Source organism: Callithrix jacchus, chromosome 3, assembly GCF_049354715.1.
Source record: "Callithrix jacchus isolate 240 chromosome 3, calJac240_pri, whole genome shotgun sequence".
NCBI classification, from domain to species: domain Eukaryota; kingdom Metazoa; phylum Chordata; class Mammalia; order Primates; family Cebidae; genus Callithrix; species Callithrix jacchus.
In genome coordinates, this window is record NC_133504.1 from 30,259,146 (window position 1) to 30,281,299 (window position 22,154).

Sequence of the window (22,154 nt, forward strand, 5' to 3'; positions counted from 1 at the left end):
TGGAGTTTGATTAGGTCCCATTTGTCTATTTTGGCTTTTGTTGCCAATGCTTTTGGCGTTTTGGTCATAAAGTCCTTGCCTACGCCTATGTACTGAATGGTTTTGCCTAGATTTTCTTCTAGGGTTTTTATGGTGCCAGGTCTTATGTTTAAGCCTTCAATTCATCTGGAGTTAATTTTAATGTAAGGTGTCAGGAAGGGGTCGTTTCTGCTTTCTGCACATGGCTAGCCAGTTTTCCCAACACCACTTATTAAACAGGGAATCCTTTCCCCATTGCTTGTTTTTGTCAGGTTTGTCAAAGATCGGATGGTTGTAGATATGTTATGTTGCCTCTGAGGTCTCTGTTTTGTTCCATTGGTCTATATCTCTGTTTTGGTAACAGTACCATGCTGTTTTGATTACTGTAGCCTTGTAGTATAGTTTGAAGTCTGGTAGTGTGATGCCTTTTGCTGTGTTCTTTTTGCTTAGAATTGACTTGGCTATGCAGGCTCTCTTTTGGTTCCATATGAAGTTCATGGTGGTTTTTTCCAGTTCTGTGAAGAAGGTCATTGGTAGCTTGATGGGGATAGCATTGAATCTATAAATTACTTTGGGCAGTATGGCCATGTTCACAATATTGATTCTTCCTAACCATGAACATGGAATGTTTCTCCATCTGTTTGTGTCCTTTTTTATTTCATTGAGCAGTGGTTTGCAGTTCTCCTTGAAAAGATCATTTACATTCCTTGTTAGTTGTATCCCTAGGTATTTTATTCTCTTTGTAGCAATTGTGAATGGTAGCTCATTCTTGATTTGGCTCTTTTTAAGTCTCTTATTGATGTATAGGAATGTTTGTGATTTTTGCAAATTGATTTTATATCCTGAGACTTTGCTGAAGTTGCTTATCAGTTTCAGGAGATTTTGGACTGAGAGGATGGGATCTTCTAGATATACAATCATGTCATCTGCAAATAGAGACAATTTGGCTTCCTCCTTTCCTATTTGAATACCCTTTATTTCTTTTTCTTGCTTGATTGCTCTGGCTAGAACTTCCAGTACTATATTGAATACGAGTGATGAGAGAGGGTATGCTTGTGTAGTGCCATATTTCAAAGGGAATGCTTCCAGTTATTGCTGATTCAGTATGATATTGGCGGTTGGTTTGTCATAAATAGCTTTTATTATTTTGAGATACATTCCATCAATACCGAGTTTCTTGAGGGTTTTTAGCATAAAGGGCTGTTGAATTTTGTCAAAGGTCTCTCTGCATCAATTGATATAATCATGTGGTTTTTGTCTGTGATTCTGTTTATATGGTGAATTACATTTATAGACTTGTGTACGTTGAACCAGCCTTGCATCCCCAGGATGAATCCTACTTGATCATGGTGGATAAGCTTTTTGATGTGCTGTTACAATTGGCTTGCCAGTATTTTATTGAAGATTTTTATGTCTGTTTATCATGGATATTGGCCTGAAGTTTTCTTTTGTTGTTGAGTCTCTGCCAGGTTTTGGTATCAGGATAATATTGGTCTCATAAAATGATTTTGGAAAGATTCCCTCTTTTTGGATTATTTGTAATAGTTTCAGAAGGAATGGTAGCAGCTCTTCTTTGTGTGTCTGTTAGAAGTTGGCTGTGAACCCATCTGGACCTGGACTTTTTTTGTGTGGTAAGCTCTTAATTGCTGCCTCAACTTCAGATCTTGTTATTGATCTATTCAGGGTTTTGACTTCTTCCTGGTTAAGGCTTGGGAGGAGGCAAGTGTCCAAAAATTTATTCATTTCTTCCAGGTTTACTAGTTTATGTGCATAGAGTTGTTTGTAATAATCTCTGATGATGGTTTGAATTTCTGTGGGATCTGTGGTGATTTCCCCTTTATTGTTTTTTATTGCATTTATTTGATTATTGTCTCTTTGCTTTTTTATTAATCTGGCCAATGGTTTGTCTATTTTGTTGATCTTTTTGAAAAACCACCTCCTGGATTTATTGATTTTTTGAAGGGTTTTTTTGTGTCTCTATCTCCTTCAGTTTTGCTCTGATCTTAGTTATTTCTTGTCTTCTACTAGCCTTTGAGTCTTTTTTGATCTTGCCCCTCTAGCTTTTTCAATTTTTACGATAGGGTGTCAATTTTGGATCTCTCCACTCTTCTCATGTGGGCACTTATTGGTATATATTTTCCTCTAGAGACTGCTTTAAATGTGTCCCAGAGATTCTGGTATGTTGTGTCTTTGTTCTTGTTGGTTTCAAAGAACTTCTTTATTTCTGTCTTTATTTCATTGTTTATCCAGTCAACATTCAAGAGCCAGTGTTCAGTTTCCATGAAGCTGTGCAGTTCTGAGTTAGTTTCTGAATTCTGAGTTCTAACTTGATTGCACTGTAGTCTGAGAGACTGTTTGCTATGATTTTAGTTGTTTTGCATTTGCTGAGGAGTGATTTACTTCCAGTTATGTGGTCAATTTTAGAGTAGGTGTGATGTGGTGCTGAGAAGAATGTATATTCTGTGTATTTGGGGTGGAGAGTTCTGTAAATGTCTATCAGGTTTGCTTGTTCCAGGTCTGAGTTCAAGTCCTAAATATACTTGTTGATTTTCTGTCTGGTTGATCTGTCAAATATTGACAATGAGGTGTTAAAGTCTCCCACTATTATTGTGTGGGAGTCTAGGTCTCTTTGTAAGTCATTAAGAACTTGCCTTATGTATCTGCGTGCTCCAATCAGAACATTCTTAATAAGCAACAGGACTCCAGGGTCAGACAATGGATGAAACTTCTCTGAACTGGAGCCCCTGACCAACAGACTGCCCAAAATGCAGAGTTTTACTAACTATGGGGCCATGACCTCAGAGTTATCTGCTTCAGAGTAAGTAATTTGTGCCTCACAAATACCCAAAGTCTATCTCAAGGTCATACATTTCTCTATACACACTAAGGCCACAATACAATGCCCAGCAGGATTTGGAACTCCTTTGTAGTTCCAGCCATTATTAAGAAAGATCAAGGACTCATTTCACTTCCCAGAATATACAATGCTGGGTTCCTAGGGAAAGCATTCAATGGAACTATATTTCCTATACTAGATTAAGCTGTCAGCTTTATTGAGCACCATAAAGGCTTACTCAAACAAGTTCAAATGAAATAAAAAAAAATATATAATCAAATATGGTGCACCTAATCAACTGTTAAACATAGAAGTAGGGAGAATCCTAAAACATAGTTGAAATTTATTTTTATTGTTTTTCACTATTGATAACTTTTAATCCTTACTTCTTCATTCTTTTCTTTGGCCGCACATCTGGGCAATCTGCTAGGAAAGCCCAGGTACTCCCTCGTTCAGTGCAGGAAAAAGATTCCAACCACACAATGTCATTCTGAGCAAGTGATCTTTCACCCTGACAACACCTTAACCTCAAGAAAAACACCCAACCTGTCTTATTTCTCTGCTCTCATAGTCCATTTCCACACCACACACTGGCCTCTGTGCTCTCCAGCAACACCCAGCATGTGATAAACAACCTGTTTCTATCATTCTAGTGTGAATGGGTGTGCGGCATCATCAGTCTTCATATCTGGACTCAATTTGATTGGTGTTCAATTTTTCCCATGTGGGACTAACACAATAATACATAGGATGCTGTACGATCTCAGTTTAATTTTTGAGATACTATGAAAAAGCCCCAACATGCAGAAAGAGAGACATAATTGTGTAATGGATTCCTGCAACCCCCTTAGATCCACTACACAGTTTCAATAATTATTATGGTCAATTTTATCAAGATCATGCTGTTTCTAGTTTCCCCAAATCAATTTAATGCAGTAATCATACATCTTATCATTGTTTCCAAATCTTAAAATAAATCACTAAAGGAACCATTTTAAAAGTGTAAGTACAGTGTAAGTATCACAATGAATATTTAAATATAGTTTCATTCCCTCTGTGGGTGGCCCACCCTCCTGGCATCTCAAGGTGTTCACGAATCTCCAGCTCCTCCTATGACGTTCTTCAAGAGTTTGTATAAAGTTTATTTTCTAGGTCTCCCCACCATTCTGCTGAAAGTACTAATCACTTGGTCTTCCGCTGAGCAGCCCTATCCTGAGGCTACCCCAGAGCCCCACCCTAACCCACCTCATTAATATAAATCCAGTGGTTCCAAAGGGGCTTCTTATAAATAACAAAAGACTGGCTGAAAGTCATGGCTGTCATCTCAGCATTTTGGGGGTCAAGGAAGGAGGATAAAACCAAAAGATCCAAACCAGCCTGGCCTATAGAGTGAGACAACATTTCAACAAAAACAGTAATTTAAAAAAATTAGCTGGGCCTGGTAATGTGTGTCTGCAGTCCTAGACATTTGGAAGGTTGAGGCTGGAGGATCTCTTGAGCCCAGGACTTTCAGGTTACAGTGAATCATGATTGCACCACTGCACTACAGGGTGAGAGCAACATCCTGTGACCCCCACAATAAAATTAAACCCAGGACTTGCCCTCATGCTCCACTCAGTGCATGATGGGTTACTTCTGCAGCTCTCACCCCATCATGGCCAATCTTCAGGTCCCTACCCCTGCCCCCTTCACCAACCCAGACCCTGGAGAATCAATCAGAGAACATGATACAATTATCCTCTGAGACCTGTCACTTCCCTTATGCTGAATCTATAAAGAAAGAAAACTCCCTACAGGGTATAAGATTGAATTTGTTCTGAGGTCACTATATTGGTGAACAAGAAGTGGAAACCATATACACAAACACACACACACATATATGTGTGTGGTTCACTCTTTAACATCTTACATGAGAAATTTCTTTTGTATGTTGTATGAGAATCACAGATTTGGACTTCTCACAAGGGGATTCATGCTGGTTTTGCCCTAATTACATCGAATTAGTTCTGAGGTGTTCTGCATAATCACCATATCTACCATTAAACAGTCAACAGAAGTATGAGAAACACAAATCATTCTTGGAATATCTTGAGTTCTGTGCCACATCAAATTCTATATTTTAAAAAATGTTTTCCAGGCTGAGCTCCACGGCCCAAGACTGTAATCCCAGCAGCATGTGCGGTCCAGGCAGGAAGATTGCTTGAGGTCAGGAGATTGAGGCTGCAGTGAGCTATGATCTCTCCACGGCACTCCAGCCTGAGTCACAGAGACTCAGTCCCCCACCCAAAAAAAAACAGTTTTCCAGAAGATCTGTGTTTATTGGTGTTTATCTTTACACAAAACTTAAAGAGAAATTGAGGTTGATTTTTCTTGTTTTCATGTGACCATGAAGGGGTGAAGCAGGCAATCAAGGAACCAGCCCCAGATGACTCAGGTAATCATAGAGCAGGCCTGGGATCCACACACAGGACACACCCAGATGGAACCACAATGTCTGGCCTTCCTCTTTCTTTCCTCACACCCCATGTAAACAAATCTGGAAGATTTATGAGATTAAAAAGAGTGGTGACAGGAAAGGAGAGAGGATTGGTAGAGGAAGAAAAGTCCATTAAGATTAGAGACAATTGGGTGGGTGCGGTGGCTGATGCCTGTAATCCCAGTCCTTTGGGAGGCTGAGGCGGGTGGATCACCTGAGGTCAGGAATTCGAGTCCAGCCTGACAATATGGTGAAACTCAATCTCTAAAAAATGTGTGTGTGTGTGTGTGTGTGTGTATATAAAAAATAAGGGACAATTGTGAGGGAGAAGAGAAAAAATAGGATCTGAGATCCCTGATATGGATTGAAAGGGGAGTGGCAGTTCAAAGAAAAGAGGAGGGATCATCAGTATTTAAACAGACCACATCCTGTGTGAGTATAAGCTAGTGGTCCTTAGTTCAGGAGGCACTGGGAAGTTTGCTCTGACAGTTCAGTTAGTTCAGGGATTTTTTTTTTTTTTTAAATATGACCCAATGATAGAGGATTTCTAAAGAAAGCAAGTTGAAATGGATTAACAGTGTATGCTAGAAATCCTGGATACTGCAAAGACGAGCAACTTACAGCGATGAGGAATTTGTATATAAAGAATGGACAAAGTTTAACACTAGTATATTCTATTATAGCTCAATCCACATTTAATGACTTACAGGACCCGAGGGAACAGATTTTACCGGTTAAGGGCACAGAATATGTTCCAATGATTTTGTTTGGCCATAAATGTGACCTGGAAGATGAGTGAGTAGATGGCGAAAAAAAGAGCCAGAATTTGGCAAGACAATGGTGTCATTGCGCCTATGTAGAAACTTCTGCAAAGTCAAAGATCAATGTTAATGAGATGTTTTATGACCTGGTCAGATGGATAAATAGAAAAACACCAGTGGAAAAGAAGAACCCTAAAAAGAAATCACATCTGCTTCTCTAAGCCTGTAGTCAACGGTAGCTCTGAGCCAGATTACAGGAATGAAGAACTGTTGCCTGATTGGAAAGTATCAGCACTTTAGACTCCAAAAGATAAATCTCAAGAGGCTTCTCACGCTGTATATATTATGTGAAGAGTTTAGATCTTATGTTGGTTTGCACAAGTTCCCTGGAGAAAAAAAATTGCTCTTGTATATCTCTTGGAAAATAAGACAGTAGTATTTCTACTTTGCAATAGCAGTTATAGCAGGTGTGAAAATATACAAGAGCATGGATGCATTTCAAATGTTAGCTATTGCTACTATAATCAAATGATTTCATATTGACCTTTTAATCATGATTCCTCCCTATCAAGCACTACAAAGTTGAACCATTATACTTTATATCTGTAATGATATTATGAAATGTCCCCTCAACCTCATTGCAGCAGATAACTTTCTTGAGTCACTGACTTCATTTTATATTTAAAAACATATGGAATACCAGGCTGGGTGCAGTGGCTCATGCCTGTAATCCTAGCACTTTGGGAGGCCGAGGTGCGTGGATCACCTGAGGTCAGGAGTTCAAGACAAGCCTGGCCAACATGATGAAACCCCATCTCTAAAAAAACAAAACAAAACAAAACAAAAAATGGAATATCATCTGTCATTACATTGTAATTAAAATTGTTTCTGCATAATGCTTTGGAAAAATGGTCTATTTTCCTACAGAAGAAAAAAAACTGGAATAACTGATTTCTATGGCTTTCAAAGCCAAAACATGTAATATACTAAACCAATTTTAATATTGCTTCTTGTGTTTTACTGTCAGATTAAATTACAGCTTTTATGGATGATTAAATTTTCGTACATTTAAAAAAAAACAAAAAAACTGGCCGGGTGAGGTGGCTCAGGCCTATAATTCCAGCACTTTGGGACGCCGAGGCAGGTGGATCACAAGGTCAAGAGATCGAGACCATCCTGGTCAACAAGGTGAAACCCCGTCTCTACTAAAAATACAATCATTAGCTGGGCATGGTGGTGCATGCCTGTAGTCCCAGCTACTCGGGAGGCTGAGGTAGAAGAATTGCTTGAACCCAGAAGGCGGAGGTTGCAGTGAGCCGAGATCATGCCATTGCACTCCAGTCCGGGTAACAAAAGTGAAATTCCATCTCAAAAAAAAAAAGTTTTAAGAATCCTTCATGTAGAGGTGTGGTGCCTTTTACTTGTAATCCCAACACTTTTGGAAGCCATGGCCGAGGGATTACTTGAGGGCAGGTGTTCAAGACCAGCCTAGAAAATATGGTAAAACCCTGTCTCTACTAAAACTACTAAAATTAGCCAGGCATGCTGGCATGCCTGTAGTGCCTGGTACTTGGGAGGCTGAGGCAGGAGAATCACAGAAACCTGAGAGGTGGAGGTCCCAGTGTGCTGAGATTGTACCATCATACTCCAGCCTGGGTGAAAAAAGCGAAATTTCAAAATCTTGCATGTTCTTCACATATACCCCAAAACCTAAAATGCAATACAAAAAATAAATAAATAAAATTTAAAAATCACAAAAAATGGAAAAAAAAAATATATGTATACTGTAATTCATATATCCATATATATATTCCTGTAGTCTCAGAACTTTAGGTGGATCATGAGGTCAGTAGGATCAGCCTGGTCAAGAGGGCGAATTCCTGATTCTACTGAAAATACAAAAATTAGCTGGGTGCGGTGGCAGGCGCCAGTATTCTCAGGTACTCGGGAGACTACCGCAGGAGAATCACCTGAGCCCAGACTGCAGACACTGCAGTGAGCTGAGATCCTGCCATTGCACTCTAGCCTGGGCGACAGAGCAACACTTCATACAAAAAAAAAAAAAAAAAAAAAAAAAAACTTGCCCAATGTCACATAGTAAACTGCAAAGCATCACTGGAAAAAATTATAAAATCAAAAGAAAATACGCAGTTTTGAGAAAACGGCCGGGGAGCAGTAGCTCACTCCTGTAATCCCAGCACTTAGGGAGGCTGAGGTAGGCGGTTCACCTGAGGTTAGGAGCTGGAGACCCACCTGGATAACATAGTGAGACCCCTTTTGTTTTTTCTTTCTTTCTTTCTTTTTTTTTTTTGGAGACACAATCGTGCTCTGTCGCCAGTCTGGGGTGCAGTGACACAATCTCAGCTCACTGCAACCTCTAACTCCTGGATTCAAGCAATTCTCCCTCCACAGCCTACGGAGTAGCTGGGACTACAGGCGCATGCCACAACACCCTGCTAATTTTTGTATTTTTAGTAGAGACGAGGTTTCACCATGTTGGCCAAGATGGCTTCCATCTTCTGACCTCATGATCCACCCAACTTGACTTCCCAAAATACTGGCAGTAGAGGCCTAAGGCATCACGTCTGTCTGGTGAAACCCCGTTTCTATTATAAATAGAAAAAACTTAGCCAGGTGTGGTGGCTGTAACCCCAGCTACTCCTGGGGCTGAGGCAGGAGAATCTCTTGAACCTGGGAGGTGGAAGGTGCAGTGAGCAGAGATCGCATCATTTCACTCCAGCTTGGGCAACAAGAAGGAAACTCTGTCTCAAAAAAAAAAAAAAAAGGAAGAAAAGAAAACATACAAAAAGGACTCTCGCAGTGTTAGGGACAGAAGAAGTACTCACTCCAGCCTCCAGGTATCATTGTGCCCCCCTTCCCCCAAGCACACACACACAAAGCAATCTTCTCTACTATTTAAAATCAGGACATTAAACAGCTCTGTAGGCAGGATCACCACCCTAGTATAAGCCACCTAGGTCTCTTTCCTACATACACAATGGTGCCTCCAATTTCCTAATTCTGTAGCTAAATTGATCTTTTCAAATACAAATATCATTCTTTCATTTTGCAACTGAAAACATTCCACTGGTCTTTTACTACTTTATGGAAGCAGTTGGCAAACCTTACCTTGCATTATAATCACCTGGAGGTGCTGGTAAAAGATTGCCTGGGCCACTTCCCCAGTTTCTGATTCAGTAGATCTGGTTTCTTCCCTAAGTTTCCAGATGATGCTGCTGGCTGGCAGACTGCTCTTTGTGAAGGAAACCAAGCAAAAAGATCCTTTAAGATCTAGTCCAAGTTTTTTGCCTGGCTCAACATCTTGTCACATATCACAATTATAATGTGATTTTACAGCTATTCTGCAATTCTTTACCTAACGTGCAAAAATCCCTCATTAGGCAGCAAGCTTCTTGGTGGAAGTATATATCTAGCTTGTCTGAGGAATCAATAAAATCAATGTTAGAGTCCAATATCTCAGTTTCAACCTTGGTCATATTGGATGCACCTAACACGCTTTAGGTGCATACTTAACGTGCCTTCAGCTAAAGCATGTTTGGTGAAATGATAATTCACCATCTACCACGGCGAAATGATAATTCATACCTGTGTGACCCTCCTGAGGATTAAAGGATGCTTCCATAGGTCAGGGGTGCAGGTGTTGTAGGTTGGTGGGTTCTCAACTGGCAGCTACCATTTCACTCCCTTAACTTCCCACCCCCACACCCAAACACCTACATTAATTCTTTGAAAATAACATGGCCACTTCATAAACCCTAATTCAGATAATAACATTTAAAGCTTAATTGACGCAGCCTCCGTCCCCCTTCTAACTCTACAATCTTGAATTTTTCACAAAACCTTCGCCGGAGACTAAGGCGATCCAGTTGTTGGCAAGCTGCCACTCAGAGGTTTAGGCACAGAGAATGATCCGGAAGCCCCTACCCTGTGAAGCCTCCTAGCGAGGCCCTCCTGGACCTTTCCTGTGGCCTTCCCAGCTTACCTGGTGCAGACAGATCTGTGACCCTGGCCAGGGGGGTTTGTAGGACTCACTGAGCACCGGGAGGAAGGTCTCAGACCCCCCACCCCACCAAGTGAGCGCCTTCCTGTCTGGGGCTCAGCCTGTGCGGTGGTTGGCGAGTCCTCCGGAAGTGGGAGGGGAGGGCCTGCGCGTGCTCTGTGACCCTGGGTGCAGCGACAATGTGAAGCTTATGAGAGCTGGGGCGACCTCCTCCATGATCAGGGCCCAGTTGGCCCCAAGTGGCATTTAATTCCCCTTTCTATCTTTTCGGATTCTTACAATTTTTTATTTATATGAGCACACTTGAGGGTCCAAGTGAGGCTGCAAGCTGATTAAAAGCTTCACCAGCACAGCGTTCCCTCCCAGATGGTGAGGGAGGAGAGTGCTTTGCACCTTGAAGTCGCAGGGTGGAGTCATTGAGTATCCTCCATCTTTGAAAGAGTAACAGTGGTGCCTGTGGATCAGTTTGCATCACAGTGGCTGACTGGGTGGATCCCTCACACCCTGTGGGATTGTGCCCCACTCTACCAACCCAGGTTCACCTCTGCAAGTGACATTTCAGTTGGAATTTGAGGGTTGAAGAGGCATTCGTTGGACAAATTCCATGGTCAAAGTCTTTAAGGCTGAAAGAAGAGCAAATGTGGAGACTCTCAACATTAAAGAATTTAGTACAGAGCCGGGCGAGGTGGCTCACACCTGTACTCTTACTGCTCTCAGAGGCTGAGGCAGACGGATCACCTAAGATCAGGAGTTCGAGACCAGCCTGATTGACATGGTGAAACCTCACCTTTAAAAAAAAATTAGTACAGGCTGAGCATGGTGGTGCACACCTGTAATCCAAGCCCCTTCAGAGGCAGAGGTGGGAGGATCGCTTGAGACCAGGAATTCAGGAGAAGCCTGGATAACAGCCAGACAGTGCCTACACAACAAAATGCTTTATTAATAATTTTTTTTTTTTTGAGAAAGAGTCTAGCTCTGTTGGTTGTAGTGGTGTGATCTCAGCTCACTTCAATCTCTGCTTCCTGGCTTCAAGCAATTTTCCTGCCTCAGCCTCCCGAGTAGCTGAGACTAAAGGCGCACTCTGCCATGCCCAGCTATTTTTTTTTTTTTTTTTTTTGGATTTAAGTAGAGATTGGGTTTCACCGTGTTGCCCAGGCGGGTCTCGAACTCCTGAGCTCAGGCAATCCACCTGCCTCAGACTCCCAAGTTCTAGGATTACAGCCATGAGCTATCCCGTCTAGCCAGAAAGGGTAATTTTTTTTTTTAGACGAAGTTTCGCTGTTGTTATCCAGACTGGAGTGCAATAGCATAATCTTGGCTCACCGCAAACTCCACCTCCGGGATTCAAGCAATTCTCCTGCCTCAGCCTCCTGAGTAGCTGGGACTACAGGTGCGCATCACCATGCCCAGCTAATTTTTGTATTTTTAGGAGAGACGGGGTTTCACCTGTTCACCAGGATGGTCTCGATCTCTTGACCTCGTGATGCACCCGCCTCGACCTCCCAAAGTACTGGGATTATAGGCGTGAGCCACTGCGCTCGGCCCCAGAAATGATAATTTTTAAAAATTTGGTTGAAGAGGAACTGAACGAGGTCATTTGGCTGACACTAAAACGTGGGGAGTTGCAAGAAGTAGAAAAGATGGAAAATGGCTTTTGTGAGGCTTGTGAGATAGGCAAGAATCAATGCTGCGAGGAACTTTAGGCAAAGTTGAGGATTTTGGTTTTTGTCAAATGCAAAGAAAAGCCAGTGAAGGATTTTAAACATTACGTAATAAGATTGGAATGGTGGGCCGGGCGCGGTGGCTCAAGCCTGTAATCCCAGCACTTTGGGAGGCCGAGACGGGTGGATCACGAGGTCGAGAGATCAAGACCATCCTGGTCAACATGGTGAAACCCCGTCTCTACTAAAAATACAAAAAATTAGCTGGGCACGGTGGTGTGTGCCTGTAATCCCAGCTACTAGGGAGGCTGAGGCAGGAAAATTGCCTGAACCCAGGAGGCGGAGGTTGCGGTGAGCCGAGATTGCGCCATTGCACTCCAGCCTGGGTAACAAGAGCGAAACTCTGTCTCAAAGAAAAAAAAAAAAAAAAAAAGATTGGAATGGTGAAATAATGCCTGTTTACAATTCGGGAAAAAGACCTGTTGATGCCTTTAATAGATCCTAGAAAGGGTGTGTTGTGGACAGTTGAGTAGAGTTGTGACCTAGACAATCAACAGATTAAAAAAAAGTCCTGGTTGGTCAACTTTTTGAAATTCCAGTGGCTCCTGACAAAGAAAAAAAAAGAGATACTAGGGGCAGCAGTTTTCCCCATATTACTTTGCCATGGGTGAGTGTAAAATTTATTTATTTGTTATTTTCCCCCATGCTGGAGTGTAGTGGCACCATCCTAGATCACTGAAAACTCTTGCCTCCCGGATTCAGCCTCCTGTGTTCCAGTGACTCTCCCGCAATAGTGTACCGAGTACCTGGGATTACAGATTTGCACCACTATGCCCAGTTTTTTTTTTTTTTTTTTTTTTTTTTTTTTTTTTTTACTACAATCAGGGGTTTCACTCTGTTCCCCAGACCGATCTTAAACTCCTGGGCCCAAGTGATCCATCTGCCTCAGGCTCCCAAAGTCCTGGGATTACTTACAGGCATGAGCCACCATGCCCAGTCTTTATATTATATATTTTAAATTGAAACGAAGGAGCCAGTCGCAGTGGTTTCTTTACCTGTCAGAGTATGTGGCATTAAAAATTACTTAAGATACCCAAAGAATTATAATTGTTTTTTTTTTTTTGAGACGGAGTTTTGCTCTTGTTACCCAGGCTGGAGTGCAATGGTGCGATCTTGGCTCACCACAACCTCCACCTCCTGGGTTCAGGCAATTCTCCTGCCTCAGCCTCCTGAGTAGCTGGGATTACAGGCACAATGCCACCATGCCCAGCTAATTTTTTGTATCTTTAGTAGAGACGGGGTTTCACCATATTGACCAGGATGGTCTTGATCCCTTGACCTCGTGATTCACCTGCCTCAGGCTTCTGAAGTGCTGGGATTACAGGCTTGAACCACTGCGCCCGGCCTCATAAATGTTTCTATTGTGAAGATACATACATACGTATATCTAAGGCAGCACTATTGACAATAGCAAAGACTTGGAACCAACCCAAGTGCCCACCAGTGATAGACTGGAAAAAGAAAATCTGGAACATTTCTTCATGAAATACTATGCAGCCATAAAAAAAGAATGAGATCATGTCATTTGCAGGGACAAGGAAGAAGCTGGGAGCCATCATTCTCAGCAAACTAACACAGAACAGAAAACCAAAGAGTGCATGTTCTCACTCATATTAGTGGGAGTTGAACAATGAGAATACATGGACACAGGGAGGAACAACACACATGAGGGCCCGTTGGGGTTTGGGGGTGAGGGGATGGAGAGCATTAGGACAAATACCGACTACACGAGGGGCTTATAACCTAGTTTATGGGTTGATAGGTGCAGCAAACCACCATGGTACATATATTCCTATGTAAAAAATTTGCACATTCTGCACATGTATCTCGGAACTTGAATTAAACTAAAAGAAAAAAAAATTACTTGAGACCAGGCATGGTGGCTGATGCCTGCAGTGCCAGCACTTTGGGAGGCCGAGGTGGGTGATCTCTTCAGGTCCCAAGTAAATAAATAAATAGGTACATGCATACACACATACATACTTAATATAGGAACCCCTCAATATGACACTGAATCCTGCAAGGCTGACTATACCCCACTGGGTGCAGCATAATTTAACAGCATAGGGTCCACCTGCTAGGTGCTAATTAACCTGAAGTGATGTAATTTAAGTATTTTTCTGGAGCAGTTGCTCTTAAGAATTTTCTTCTTCCCTTTAAGAAGAGTTTAGAAGCAATCTGGCTTTCACCTTTACTCATCCACTGAGACTGTGCCAAGTTCATCAATCATCAGCCAAGGAATATTTTTCATGCCTGTCACATTCTAAGATGCTTTGTAGCCATGCTCTGTGTCTGTTCCATCTGGATTTAGTATATGTATATACGTAAAGGTCTTCCTGTTAATATATGTATATATGTAAAGGTCTGCAAGGACACATGACAGACTGTTTGCAGGTAGTTTGAAATATGTATGTATGTGCATATGTGTGTGTACACATGTGTGTGCCTGTGTACTCCTGCAGGATAGAGAAAGGAAGTAAAGAGTGGTGGTGAACACTTCACTTTAGAACCAGGCTTCCAAGAGTTCAAATCCATGCTCTGTCCTCTTCCATCTGTGTGACCTTAGCAGTTATCTTTTCTGCCTTTCTCATCTAGGTAAATAAAAAGGAGGGATGGGGCAATAACAGTTTAACTGACGTTTTAGATGTACAATGACTAAATGATTTTTCATGAGTTAAAGCACTTTGAAAAGGGTCACACATGGTAAATGTAGTATAAAAAACTTATAAAACATATATTTTGTTAATATAAATACCTGCTATCTATAAATTTGTTTTAAAAAGTTTTTTTTTTTTTTTTTTTTTGCCACAGCTGGGGTTGCAAGAAAAAAAAAAGAGAAAATTTTTTTTTCTGTTTCTCTCTGAAGACAGAAGTAAGATTATATAGGGAAGTTGTCAGGTGAGGTGGCTCATGCGTATAATCCTAGCAATTTGGTAGGCCAAGGCGGACAGATCACCTGAGGTCAGGAGTTTGAGACCAGCCTGGCCAACATGGCAAAACCCCATCTCTTCTGAAAATACAAACATCATCCAGGCTTGGTGGCAGGTGCCTGTAATCACAAATACTTGGGAGGCTGAGGCTGGAGAATCACTTTAGCCCAGGAGGTGGTGGTTACATTGAATCAAGATTAGGCCACTATCCTCTAGCCTGGGCAACAAGAACAAAATTCTATCTCAAAAAAATTATTATTAATAATGTTTTCAACTGTTATTTGTATATTTATCTCTTCTATTTTGTCAGTGTTCATCAATTTTGATTTATTTTTTGTTTGTTTGTTTGAAACAGTTTCTTTCTTGTTGCCCAGGCTGGAGTGCAATGGTATGATATTGTCTCACTGTAACCTCTACCTCCCGGGTTCAAGAGATTCTCCCACCTTGCTTTAGCCTCCCAAGTAGCTGGAATTACAGGTGCCCACCACCACACCCAGTCAATTTTTGTATTTTTAGTAGAAATGGGATTTCTCCATGTTGGCCAAGCTGGTCTCGAACTCCTGAGCTTGTCATCCATCTACCTGGTCCTCCCAAAAAGCTGGGATTAGAGCTGTGAGCCACTGCACCCAGCCCAATCATTTGTTAATTGGTATGTTAATGCCTTTATGATGTAATGCCTGTTCTGTCTGATGACCACTGCTCTGTTTTGGCTTCTGTTTCCATAGAATACCTTTTCACTCATTCACTTTCAACCTATTTGTGTGTATGGATTCAAAGTGAATTTCCTTTAGACCATACACATGAAAATCATTTTAGACTTAATTCTTCCAATCTGCCTTTGAATAAAGAATTTAAGCCATTTACATTTAAAATAATAACTGATAGGGGATTTACTTTTGTCATTTAACTATTTGTTTTCTAAAGTATGAGTAGCATTTTTGTTTCTCATTATTTCTATGCATAGTTGATGCTAAGATAAAAGCAAAAATTGACTGACATTAATGGCAATTTATCCTCCAAGACTTCCCCTGGAATTTGCAAGCCTTAAAAGCACTGCAGAGGCCAGGTGCAGAGGCTCATGCCTGTAAACCCAGCACTTCAGGAGGCCAAAACTGGAGGATCACAAGGTCAGGTGTTCAAGACCAGTCAGGTCAATATGGTAAAATCATGTTTCTACTGAAAATACAAATAAAAATTAGCTGGATGTGGTGGTACATGCCTGTAATACTAGATACTCGGCAGGCTGAGGCAGGATAATTTCTTGAACCTGGTAAATGTAGGTAGGAATGAGCTGAGATAGTGCCACTGCACTCAATCTGGGTGACAGAAGGAGACCCCATCTCAGAAAAAAAAAAAAAAAAAAAAAAAATACTCCGGAGTTCCGGCCGGTCGCGGTGGCTCACGCCTGTAATCCCACCACTTTGAGAGGCCAAGGCGGGTGGATCATGAGGTCAAGAGATCAAGACCATCCTGGTCAACATGGTGAAAACCCGTCTCTACTAAAAATAAAAAAAATTAGCTGGGCATAATGGCGCATGCCTGTAATTCCAGCTACTCAGGTGGCTGAGGTAGGAGAATTGCCTGAACCCAGGAGGTGGAGGTTGCGGTGAGCCCAGATCGCACCATTGCACTCCAGCCTGGGTAACAAGAGCGAAACTCCGTCTCAAAAAAAAATACTCCGGAGTTCCAAAACAGTTTTATCAGTGATATTTTGTTAATGCAACTGATGTCTCAGTAAGGAAAAAAGGTTCCTGGTTTTCCTACTTCTCTATCTTCTAAGAATTCTTCCCTGTTTCTTATTTCAATGTGTTCTTTCCTTCTATTAAACTGTATTCATGAGTTTTTATGGTGAAACCCCATCTCTACCAAAAATAAAAAAATTAGCCAGGCATGGTGACGGGCATCGAATATGTGTGTCACCCCAAAATTAATATATTTTTGAAAATTCATATGTTTAAGCCCTAATTCTTAGGACTTACATTCTTAAATTCAAAATTATTTTTTAAATTCAATATTTTCTTAAATTTAAATTTTCTTTACATTCTTTTTTTTTTTTTTTTTTTTTTTGAGATGGAGTTTTGCTCTTGTTACCCAGGCTGGAGAGCAATGGTGATCTTGGCTCACCACAACCTCCACCTCCTGGGTTCGGGCAATTCTCCTGCCTCAGCCTCCCAAGTAGCTGGGATTACAGGCACGCACCACTATGTCTAGCTAATTTTTTGTATTTTTAGTAGAGATGGGGTTTCACCATGTTGACCAGGATGGTCTCAATTTCTTGACCTTTTTATCCACCCACCTTGGCCTCCCAAAGTGCTGGGATTACAGGCTTGAGCCACCGAGCCCGGCTTTTCTTTACATTCTTAAATACAAAATTCATGTGTTTAAGCCCTAATCTGAAATTAATGACTTCCCAAAGGTGCCACCTTTATATTTTGCACAGTGAAAAAATATGAAGGTGGTGCCTTTGTGGTGGTCATTAGGTTTAGATGAGTTCATGAAGGTGGGGTCCCCATGATGGGATTAGTGGCCTTATCAGAAGAAGAAGAGAGACCTGAGCTCTTTCTGTGCACACAAGTAAGAGAGAAAAGGCATCAGAATGAAACCTATCTTGCTGGCACTTTGATCTTGGACTTCCTAGTGTCCATAATATGGAGAAATAAATTTCTATTTTTTAGGCCACCCAATGATGGTGTCTTGTTATGGTAGCCAAAACAATTTAAATCATGATAAATCAGGTTTGCTGAATTTTGTAAGCTTTTATCTTGAATTATTGAAAGTGAAGGGTGGTCTTGAGGACCTTTTGAACTTGTCATGGTGAATAGCAAGATTTTGTTTCAGCTGGGTGTTGTGGCTCAGGCCTATAATCCCAGCACTTAGGGAAGTCAAGGCAGGTGGATCACCTGAGGGCAGAAGTTTAGCCTGACCAACATGGTGAGACCCTGTCTCTAATAAAAATACAAAAATTAGCCAGTCATGTTGGCAAGTGCCTGTAATTACAGCTACTAAGAGGCTGAGGTGGGAGAATTGCTTGAACCTGAGAGGCAGAGGTTGCAGTGAGCCAAGATCACACCACTTCCCTCCAGCCAGGGCAACAGAGGGAGATTCTGTCTCAAAAAAAAAAAAAGAAAGAAAGAGAGATTTTGTTCTCTACGATGCTAGTCTGAGAGTGTGCCAAAGGATTATACAGTTTGTATAATATTCTAAGTGTGGATGTACAGTGAATTACTTCAATTGTTGGATTGTTAAAAAAAATTTACAAGGTTTTGGGGGAGGACTCAAGATGGCACTGTGAGAACAACCCAGGATTGGAGCTCTCCTTGAATCCGCGGAGAGGTGAGTCGGAGCTGCATTTCCAGACTGATCTTTGTTGCCCACAGAATGGGGAAATTCCCAAGTATAAAGGAGACACGGGACGCCAGGCAATAACTCTGCCTGGCGAAGCCGGCAGCTGGGGTGGCGGTGGCCGGCCCTACCCAGCGCTTCCCACAGGGCGCACTTGTCTGGGTGCCCTGTTGAACCGGCAACCTGAGACTTGAGAGGCCTGGACTTGAGACTAAACGAGACTTGGACACTGGGCCAGCCCAGGGGATTGCAGGGACAGAGTGTCTGGGGTAACCCAGTGGGACGAACAAAACCGCGATTTCAAACGATCCCCGTGCAGGTGGTCTGAGATGCTCTGTTGGGGAGGGGCGTCCACTATTACCGAGGCAACCCGCCCCAACTGAGATACATGCCCACTACTGACTCAGCCAGCCATTGTCGAGACAACCCGTCCCTACTGAGATACACACCCACTGCTGACGCAGCCTGCCGTTGCCGAGGCAACCCGCTACAACAGAGAGACTCCGCCGCAGGGCGTGGTAGAGACCACAGCAGAACAGCAGAGCCTGCAGCACAACAGCAGGGCGGAGCCTCGGCAGGCAAACAGTGGCTAGTCTGCCTCCTAGCTGGGCAGGACACCTCAACTGACATCCAAAAATAAAGCCCAAACCCCCCACCACAGAGCATTTGAGAAAAAAGGTTTTTTTGTAATGAGCTCTGTTGCAGCAGAATCAAACATAGCAGCCTAACAGCCCTGAATGAACAACAGAGCTCACAGCTCAGCAATTGAGCTCCTATAAAGTACAGACTATCTCCTCAAGCAGCTCCCTGACCCCTCTATATCCAAAAGACTGACATTTGGCAGGCATCATCCTGGGACAAAGATAGCAGAAAAAGAAACTGGTAGCATTCCTCACTGTGCCACAGCTGCTAGAGGTGCACCCCAGACAAGCAGGGCCTGGAGTGGACCTCAGCAGTCATACAGCGAAGGGGCTAGACTGGTAGAAGAAAAACCAAGTAACATAAATACTTCATCATCAACAATCTGGGTGTCCACTCAGAGACCCAATCGAAGAGTCAGCAACTACACAGACGACAGGCAGATAAATCCACAAAGATGGGAAGAAACCAGCGAAAAAAGGAGGAAAACACCCAAAACCAGAACACCTCACCTCCTAGAAAGGACCAAAACTCCTTACCAGCAAGGGAACAAAGCTGGACGGAGAATGACTGTGATGAAATGATGGAATTAGACTTCAGAAGGTGGACAATGAGAAACTTTTGTGAGCTAAAAGAACATGTATTAAATCAATGCAAAGAAACTAAGGAGCTTGAAAAAAGATATGAGGAAATGATAACAAGAATGGATAACTTAGAGAGGAATATGAATGAATTAAAGGAGCTGAAAAACACAATATGAGAACTTCGCGAAGCATGCACAAGTTTCAATAGCCGAATTGACCAAGCAGAAGATAGAATATCTGAAGTCGAAGACCAACTCAATGAAATAAAACGAGAAACCAAGATTAGAGAAAAAAGCGCAAAAAGGAATGAACAAAGTCTCCAAGAAATGTGGGACTATGTGAAAGGACCTAACCTACGTTTGATAGGTGTACCAGAAGGGGACGAAGAGAATGAATCCAAGCTGGAAAATACTCTTCAGGACATCATCCAGGAAAATTTCCCCCACCTAGCAAGACAGGCCAACACTCAAATGCAGAAAATAAGGAGAACACCACAAAGATATTCCGCAAGAAGAGCAGCCCCAAGGCACATAATCGTCAGATTCAACAAGGTTGAAATAAAGGAGAAAATACTAAGGGAAGCCAGAGAGAAAGGTCGGGTCACCCACAAAGGGAAGCCCATCAGACTCACAGCAGATCTCTCGGCAGAAACACTACAAGCCAGAAGAGAGTGGGGGCCAATATTCAACATCCTTAAAGAAAAGAACTTTCAACCCAGAATTTCATATCCAGCCAAACTGAGCTTCAGAAGTGAAGGAAAAATAAAATCCTTTGCTAACAAGCAAGTACTCAGAGATTTTGTCACCACCAGACAGAATCTACAGAGCTCTACAAGAGCTCCTAAAAGAGGCACTACACATAGAAAGGAACAACCAGTACCAGCCATTCCAAAATCACACTAAATGCTAAAGAACATGAACATAATGAAGAATCTACAACAACTAAAGGGCAAAACAGCCACTTAGCATCAAAATGGCAGTATCAAATTCACACATAACAATATTAACCCTAAATGTAAATGGACTAAATGCACCAATCAAAAGACACAGACTGGCAAATTGGATAAAAAGCCAAAACCCATCAGTGTGCTGTATCCAGGAAACCCATCTCACATGCAAGGATACACAAAGGCTCAAAATAAAGGGATGGAGGAAGATTTACCAAGCTAATGGAAAGCAAAAAAAAGCAGGAGTTGCAATTCTCATCTCTGATAAAATAGACTTTAAAGCAACAAAGATCAAAAGAGACAAAGAAGGTCATTACAAACTGGTAAAAGGATCGATAAAACAAGAAGAGCTAACGATCCTAAACATATATGGACCCAATGCAGGAGCACCCAGATACATAAGGCAAGTTCTTAATGACTTACAAAGAGACTTAGACTCCCACACAATAATAGTGAAAGACTTTAACACTCCACTGTCAATATTAGACAGATCAACCAGACAGAAAATCAACAAGGATATCCAGGGCTTGAACTCAGACCTGGAGCAAGCAAACCTGATAGACATTTACAGAACTCTCCACCCCAAATCCACAGAATATACATTCTTCTCAGCACCACATCACACCTACTCTAAAATTGACCACATAATTGGAAGTAAAGCACTGCTCAACAAATGCAAAACAACTGAAATCATAACAAACAGCCTCTCAGACCATAGTGCAATCAAGTTAGAACTCAGAATACAGAAACCAACCCAGAACCGCACAGCTTCATGGAAACTGAACAACTGGCTCTTGAATGTTGACTGGATAAACAATGATATGAAAGCAGAAATAAAGAAGTTCTTCAAAACCAATGAGAACAAAGACACAACATGCCAGAATCTCTGGAACACATTTAAAGCAGTCTCTAGAGGAAAGTATATAGCAATAAGTGCCCATATGAGGAGAATGGAGAGATCCAAAATTGACACCCTATTGTCAAAATTGAAAGAGCTAGAGGAGCAAGATAAAAAAAAAAACTCAAAACCCAGCAGTAGACAAGAAATAACTAAGATCAGAGCTGAACTGAAGGAGATTGAGACACGAAAAACCCTTCAAAAAAATCAATAAATCCAAAAGCTGGTTTTTTGAAAAGATCAACAAAATAGATAGACCACTAGCCAGATTGATTAAAAAGAAAAGAGAGAACAACCAAATAGATGCAATAAAAAATGATAAAGGTGAAATCACCACAGACTCCACAGAAATTCAAACCATCATCAGAGAATATTACAAACAACTCTATGCACATAAACTAGTAAACCTGGAAGAAATGGATAAATTCCTGGACACCTGTGTCCTCCCAAGCCTAAACCAGGAGGAAGCTGAAACTATGAATAGACCAATAACAAGGTCAGAAGTCAAGGCAGCAATTAAGAGCCTACCACACAAAAAAAGCCCAGGTCCAGACGGGTTCACAGCCGAATTCTACCAGACACACAAGGAGGAGCTGGTACCATTCCTTCTGAAACTATTCCAAATAATCCAAAAAGAGGGAATCCTTCCCAAATCATTTTATGAGACCAACATCATCCTGATACCAAAACCCGGCAGAGACCCAACAAGAAAAGAAAACTTCTGGCCAATATCCATGATGAACATAGATGCAAAAATCTTCAATAAAATACTGGCAAGCCGATTGCAACAGCAAATCAAAAAACTTATTCATCATGATCAAGTAGGATTCATCCCGGGGATGCAAGGCTGGTTCAACATACGCAAGTCTATAAACGTAATTCACCACATAAACAGAACCAAAAACAAAAACCACATGATTATCTCAATTGACGCAGAGAAGGCATTTGACAAAATTCAACAGCCCTTTATGCTAAAAACCCT

The 22,154-nt window shown here is 41.7% G+C and overlaps 1 protein-coding gene and 1 pseudogene across 2 annotated transcripts in view; one reads left to right on the top strand and one right to left on the bottom strand.

Annotated features, from left to right (window-relative positions):
• Nucleotides 1-10,222, bottom strand: part of LOC108590038 (tripartite motif-containing protein 75-like) — a 49,446-nt gene extending 39,224 nt beyond the window's left edge. Inside the window, exons 1-2 of one of the 2 annotated variants that reach the window (XM_078366325.1) lie at nucleotides 10,095-10,222; nucleotides 9,221-9,339 (exon numbers count right to left, since the gene is read on the bottom strand). The gene's annotated coding sequence lies outside the window, so the exon portion shown is untranslated. Of the gene's footprint in view, nucleotides 1-9,220; nucleotides 9,345-10,094 lie in introns of both variants that reach the window. The other variant, XM_035292726.3, reaches the window with a different exon arrangement.
• Nucleotides 1,056-6,475, top strand: LOC144581674 (ras-related protein Rap-1A pseudogene; annotated as a pseudogene).
• Nucleotides 10,223-22,154: the final 11,932 nt, after the last annotated feature.